We start from the raw sequence: 6,000 nt of genomic DNA, 5'->3' as shown, positions 1-6,000 counted from the left end.
AAAAGAATCCAAAAATATGAAGATAGTGTAAGGAGCCTCTGGGACAACTTCAAGTGTACCAACATTAGAACAATGGGGATGCCAGAAGGAGGATAGAGCAAGATATTGAAAGCCTATTTGAAGAAATAATGAAAGGAAATTTCCCCTACCTGGTGAAAGAAATAAAATTACAAGTCCAGGAAGCACATAGAACCTCAAACAAGAGGAATCCAAAGAAGAACACACCAAGACACATCATAATTAAAATGCAAAGGGACCCGGCTGGCGTGGTTCAGTGGTTGAGCATTGACCTATGAACCAGGAAGGTCACAGTTTGATTCCCAGTTAGGGCATATGCCTGGGTTGTAGACTCGATCCCCCGTGTGGGGTGTGCAGGAGGCAGCCAATTGATGTTTCTCTCTCATCAACGTTTCTATCTCTCTATCCCTCTCCCTTCTTCTCTCCCTAAAAATCAATAAAAATATTTAAAATGCAAAGGGAAAAAGACAAAGAGAGGATCTTACAAGCAGCAAGAGAAAAACTGTTAGTTACCTACAAAGAAGTACCCATAGGACTGTCAGCTGATTTCTCAACAGAAACTATGCAGGCCAGAGGGAGTGGCAAGAAATATTCAAAGTGATGAACAGCAAGAACCTACAACCAAGATTACTCTACCCAGCAAAGCTATCATTCAGAATTGAAGGTCAGATAAAGGAGCTTCACAGACAAGAAAAAGCTAAAGGAGATTATCACCACCAAACCAGTATTATATGAAATGCTAAGGGTATTCTTTAAGAAGAAGAAGAAGAAGAAAAAGGTAAGGAAAACAAATTATGAATAACCAAGTGACAATACATATCTACAATATCAACAATAATAATCTGAACAATAAAGATTCTAAAAAAATATATAATAAATGAAATAAAGATGATATTAGAGAGACTCAACAGTAGAATAGAAGAAGAGGACTGAATCAGTGACTTGAGAAACTATCTTGAAAACCCAATCAGAAGATCATAAAAAAAAAAAGAGTTAAAAAAATGATAACAGTTGCTACACCTGGGACAACATAAGGTATACCAACATTTTCATCACACCGGTACCAAAATAAGAAGAGAGGAAGCAAGGAATTGAAAACCTATTTAAAGAAATCAGGACAGAGAGAAAAAAATAGTGGCCAAATAGGTGGACATGTCCTGCACCTTCTAACACAGTAGATAGAAGAAACAACTAAATTAAATAACATCCAACTAGAATTGGTAAATTAAATACAGTTGGCGAGACAATCTTGGTTGGAAAGGACAAAGGGTGCCTGGAGAATGGTAGGATCAGAGAACTGGGCTGATTACAACTCAGAAACATGCAATTACAAGGACAAGAGGGTCAGAAGGAACCTGCAGTGCACCAAGTTGGAGTCCCTTGGAGACATGAGTAATACTTGCTGGTGGAAGAGGGTCCATAGGGATGCTGGCAGTCAGAGAATCTAGATCTAAGTCCAGAGCTGTGAGAGGCTGCACCCAGAAAGCCACACGGTAACTGGCAAGAGGGTGATAAAGGGAGAGAAACACAAAGCAGTGCGGATATTTTGCCTTTATGTTTGTCCTTGCTTTTACTCACTAAACCCAGTTCATAGGACCTTACAATTACAAACACTCACCAAGGCTGTGATGCAGGTGGAGGTGAAATTTTGTGGAGGCTGGGGACAGGCTATAGAGAGGAACAGGACAGGGAGAAGTCTGGCACTGAGACATTCTGGTCCGTCTAACCCTAAGCAGCCATTTTTCTCCTAAAGAGTCAGCCCCTCCCATCACCCGCAGGCAACTAGCGCAGCCTCCACTTTTGCAGATGAAATGAAGAATCTGAATAGCCTCAGGAGCCCTCAGGAACTGGGTAGTAAGGTTGTTTGGCCCAAGAAACAATACAGTAACACCCCCACCTACAGTCCATGTCAGAAATACATGCCTGTGTAAATATGACTAAAAGCAGGCAGACAAAGCTGGCAGATTATTCCTGCTTGCCTGCCACCAAGGCTGAGGACAAAGACACAGAGAAGCAGTAAATCGCTGGAAACTTCAACATGGTGCTACCTAACAGGAAACAGAAGTGGCAGACAAAACAGTAGGTGGTCTTAAACCAGCCCCGATGTGACACTAATTCTCCACTGAAGCAAACATTTCACTTTTTATCATCTACTTAAAAAAAGTTATTTTTTTAACCTTTTGGTTTTTTTTTTTGATTATTTATCTTCATTCTATTTTTACATTTTTCATTGTTTTATTTTCTCTTATTTTTTTGTTTTTTCTACCCTTTTCTTCTTCATTTCTCCCCTTTTCATCCTGTTTCTCTTCTCATGTCCCTGATCTAGTTTTTATTTTACCCCTTGTTAAAAATTGATCTTTACCTGCCTTATTATTGTAATCTCTGTTGGCTTACTCATATATCTAATTTCCTCTACCCTGCTTCAAGTCCATACACCCTTCTCTTTTCTCTTTTATTACTAGCATATTCTTTTATGCTTTTGTTTTTTCTTTTCCTCTCTTCTTCTATTTGCTTAGTTTCACTCACTAAACTCAAGCCGATCTGCTCTCTCCTCTATTCTCCTTTTCCAAATATAGATGTATAGATAATTTAAAAATTTTGCTTTCTTTCTTTTTGTTATGTTTTTACTTTTCTCCTTTTCCACTCATTCTCTTTCTATCTCCTCTATATTCTGCTACTCATTCAATTCTTTTACCTTACTTTATGAAAACAAGCTCTAGCTCTATAGATTCCATCCCCTCTTCCCCTTTTTTTTCGGGGTGTTTATTGTTTGCATTTTTTGGATTACTTGGTTTTTATTGTGGAGTTTTCTACCCTTGTATGTACTGTATATTTTTCCTCTTCTTTTTTCTTATTTTTCTTTTCTCTCTTGTCTTTTTTCCATTTCTCAATATCATTTTTGCTCTCTTTTTTCTCCCCTAATACTTTTTTCTACGATGGTCACTTTCATTGAGGTAACTGGTGTCATGAATACATTTGAGTATTATTCCCTCTGTGTTGTGTCTTGTCAAATTGTATTTTGTGCTGTTTGGTCAACATGATAGAAAGTGAGTCTCATAACCAGAAACCCTGAATGGACACTCCATTCATGAAAGGTTCAGTAATACTCAATAATAAACTACACCAAGAGAACCCAAATATCCCAAGTAGGGGGCATCCCTAAAATCCCCAGCCCAGACAACTTGTAATATTGTACCACTAGGTCCCACAAAACATCTAATATGTAAGACAAAATAAAAATAAAAACAAAAACATATGGTGGCATACAAGTTTGATCTAATACACAGAAACAACCAGAAAGGAACAGGAAAAATGGGGAGACAGAGAACCAGCCAGCCATACAAGAGAAAAGGGGGGATTCACCAGAAAAGTAAATTAAGCCAAAACCGGTTTGGCTCAGTGGTAGAGTGTCGATCTGCGGACTGAAAGATCCAGGGTTCGATTCCAGTCAAGGGCATGTACCTTGGTTGCGGGCACATCCCCAGTGGGGGGTGTGCAAGAGGCAGCTGGTTGATATTTCTCTTTCATTGACGTTTCTAGCTCTCTATCTCTCTCCCTTCCTTTCTGTAGAAAACCAATAAAATATATATTTTTTTAAAAAAAGAAAAGTAAATTAAATGGAGGCAGATAATCTGTCAGAGAAAGAATTCATAAAGACGACGAATAGGATGCAATACAAATTCAACGTGTAAGAATCAAGACAAAATGAAGAAGAATCAGGAAGAAATGAAGAATGACATAGCTGCAATGAAGAACAAAATGGAAAGTATCAACAGTGGACTAGAAGAAAGTGAGGACCACATCAGAGAGCTAGAAGACAAGGTTGGAAAACACGCACAAACACAGCAGCAACTGGAAAGAAAATTTAAAAAGCAAGGGGAGACCTTAAGGGAGCTTTGGGACAACACAAAATGAAACAACATCCACATAATAGAGGTACTAGAAGGAGAGGAAGAGAAGCAAGGAATAGAAAAACTTTTGAAGAAATAATGACAGAAAGCTCTCTGACATTGGCAACAACAAATAAAAAACAACACTATGCAAGTCCAAGAATCACAGAGAATCCCAAAGAAGATGAACCACAAAAGAATGACACCAAGACACATTGTAATTAAATTGGCAAACATCAACGACTAAGTAAGAATCTTAAAGACTGCCACAGAAAGAAAATTAACTACAAGGGATTTCTTACTAGAGAGATCAACTGATTTCTCAACAGAAACACACCAGGCCAGAAGGGAATGGAATGAAATATATAAACTGATGCAAAGCAAAGGACTGAATCCAAGTATACTATTACCCAGCAACATTCAAAATTGAAGGTGGAATAGAAGCTTCACAGATAAAAAAGGGCCAAGAGAGTTTATTACTACCAAGCCAGCAATGCAATAAATGCTAAAGGGACTGCTGTAAAAAGAAGAAACTGAAAGGCAAGAAGAAACACAAACATTAAGAATAAAAATGACAACAAACAAGTACTTATCAATAATGACATTGAACGTAAATGGATTAAATGCTCCAATCAAAAGACTTAGGGTAGCTGAATGGATAAGAAAACATGGCCCATATATTTGCTGTCTTCAAGAGACCCACCTCAGAACAAAGGACTCACACAGACTGATAATGAAGGGATCCAAAAATTTATCAGGCAAAGAGAAATGACAAAAAAGCTGAGGATACTTGGAGGCTAAATAGCATGCTATCAAAAAATGACTGGGTTACCAAAGAGATCAAAGAAGAAATAAAAAACACCTAGGCAACAAATGACAATAAAAATACAACAATCCAAAATCTATGGGACACGAAAGCAGTCCTGAGAGGGAAGTTCATAGCTCTACATGCCTACCTCTAAAAACAAGAAAAACTGGTAATAAATTACCTAACCTTGCAACTTAAAGAATTAGAAAGAGAGCAACAAGAAAAGCCCACATTATTTCTCAATGAAAGAGATAATAAAGATCAGAGCAGAAATAAATGATATAGAGACAAAAAAACAAAACAAACAAACAAACAAAAACAATTCAAAAGATCAACAAAACCAAGAGCTGGTTCTTTGAGAAGATAAACAAGATTGATGAACCTCTTGCCAGGCTTATCAATAAACAAAGAGATAGGACCCAAATAAACAAAATCAGAAATGAAAGAGGTGAAGAAACAGCCGACCCCACTGATATACATATGCACCCTATGCTCACAGTAACACAATTTACAATAGCGAAGATTTGAAATTGCCTAAGATCCTATTAGCAGATGAGTAGATTAAAAAACTGTGGTACATATATTGTACATAATGGAATACAATGCTGCTGTAAAAAGGAAGAAACTCATGCTATTTGCAACAGCATGGATGGAGCTGGAGAATATTATGCTAAGAGAAATAAATGAGTCAGAGAAAAGATAAATATCACATAATCTCACTCATTTATAGATTATAACGAACAACACAAACCAATGAACAAAAAAAGATCCAGAGAGAGAGAAGCATAGATCAGATGCTCAAACCTCAGAGGGAAAGTAGGGGAAGGTGGGGGTAAGTGGGGAAGAGCAATCAAAGGACTTGTATGCATGCATATAAGCATAAGCCATGGACGCAGACAACAGGGGATGAGAGTGAGGGTATGGGGGGACAAATGGGGGAAAAGAACACATTTGTAATACCTTAATCAGTAATGGGGAAAAAGACAGAGAGGTCCCAAATAAACAAAATCAGAAATGAAAGAGGCAAAATAACAACAAATTCCACAGAAATACAAAAGATAGTAAAAAAAATAATATGAACAACTCTATTATAGGACTCTCTTTCACGGCCCCGCGTAGAAAGAGTTCCAATTCAGGGTTCAGGTTCTGGAGAAGGGCCACACACAAATGAAAAGAGACTTGAAGAAATTCAATTTGGCGATTTGGGGGGCCAGGCGGTAGTCCAACTCTAGTGGGAGAACTACTCCTGCTCTGGCCCTGCCATCCCCTTTTATTAAGACATCT

The sequence above is a fragment of the Pipistrellus kuhlii genome, unplaced genomic scaffold, assembly GCF_014108245.1.
Source record: "Pipistrellus kuhlii isolate mPipKuh1 unplaced genomic scaffold, mPipKuh1.p scaffold_m20_p_3, whole genome shotgun sequence".
Taxonomy (NCBI): Eukaryota; Metazoa; Chordata; class Mammalia; order Chiroptera; family Vespertilionidae; genus Pipistrellus; species Pipistrellus kuhlii.
Note: the sequence above shows the minus strand (reverse complement) of the source record.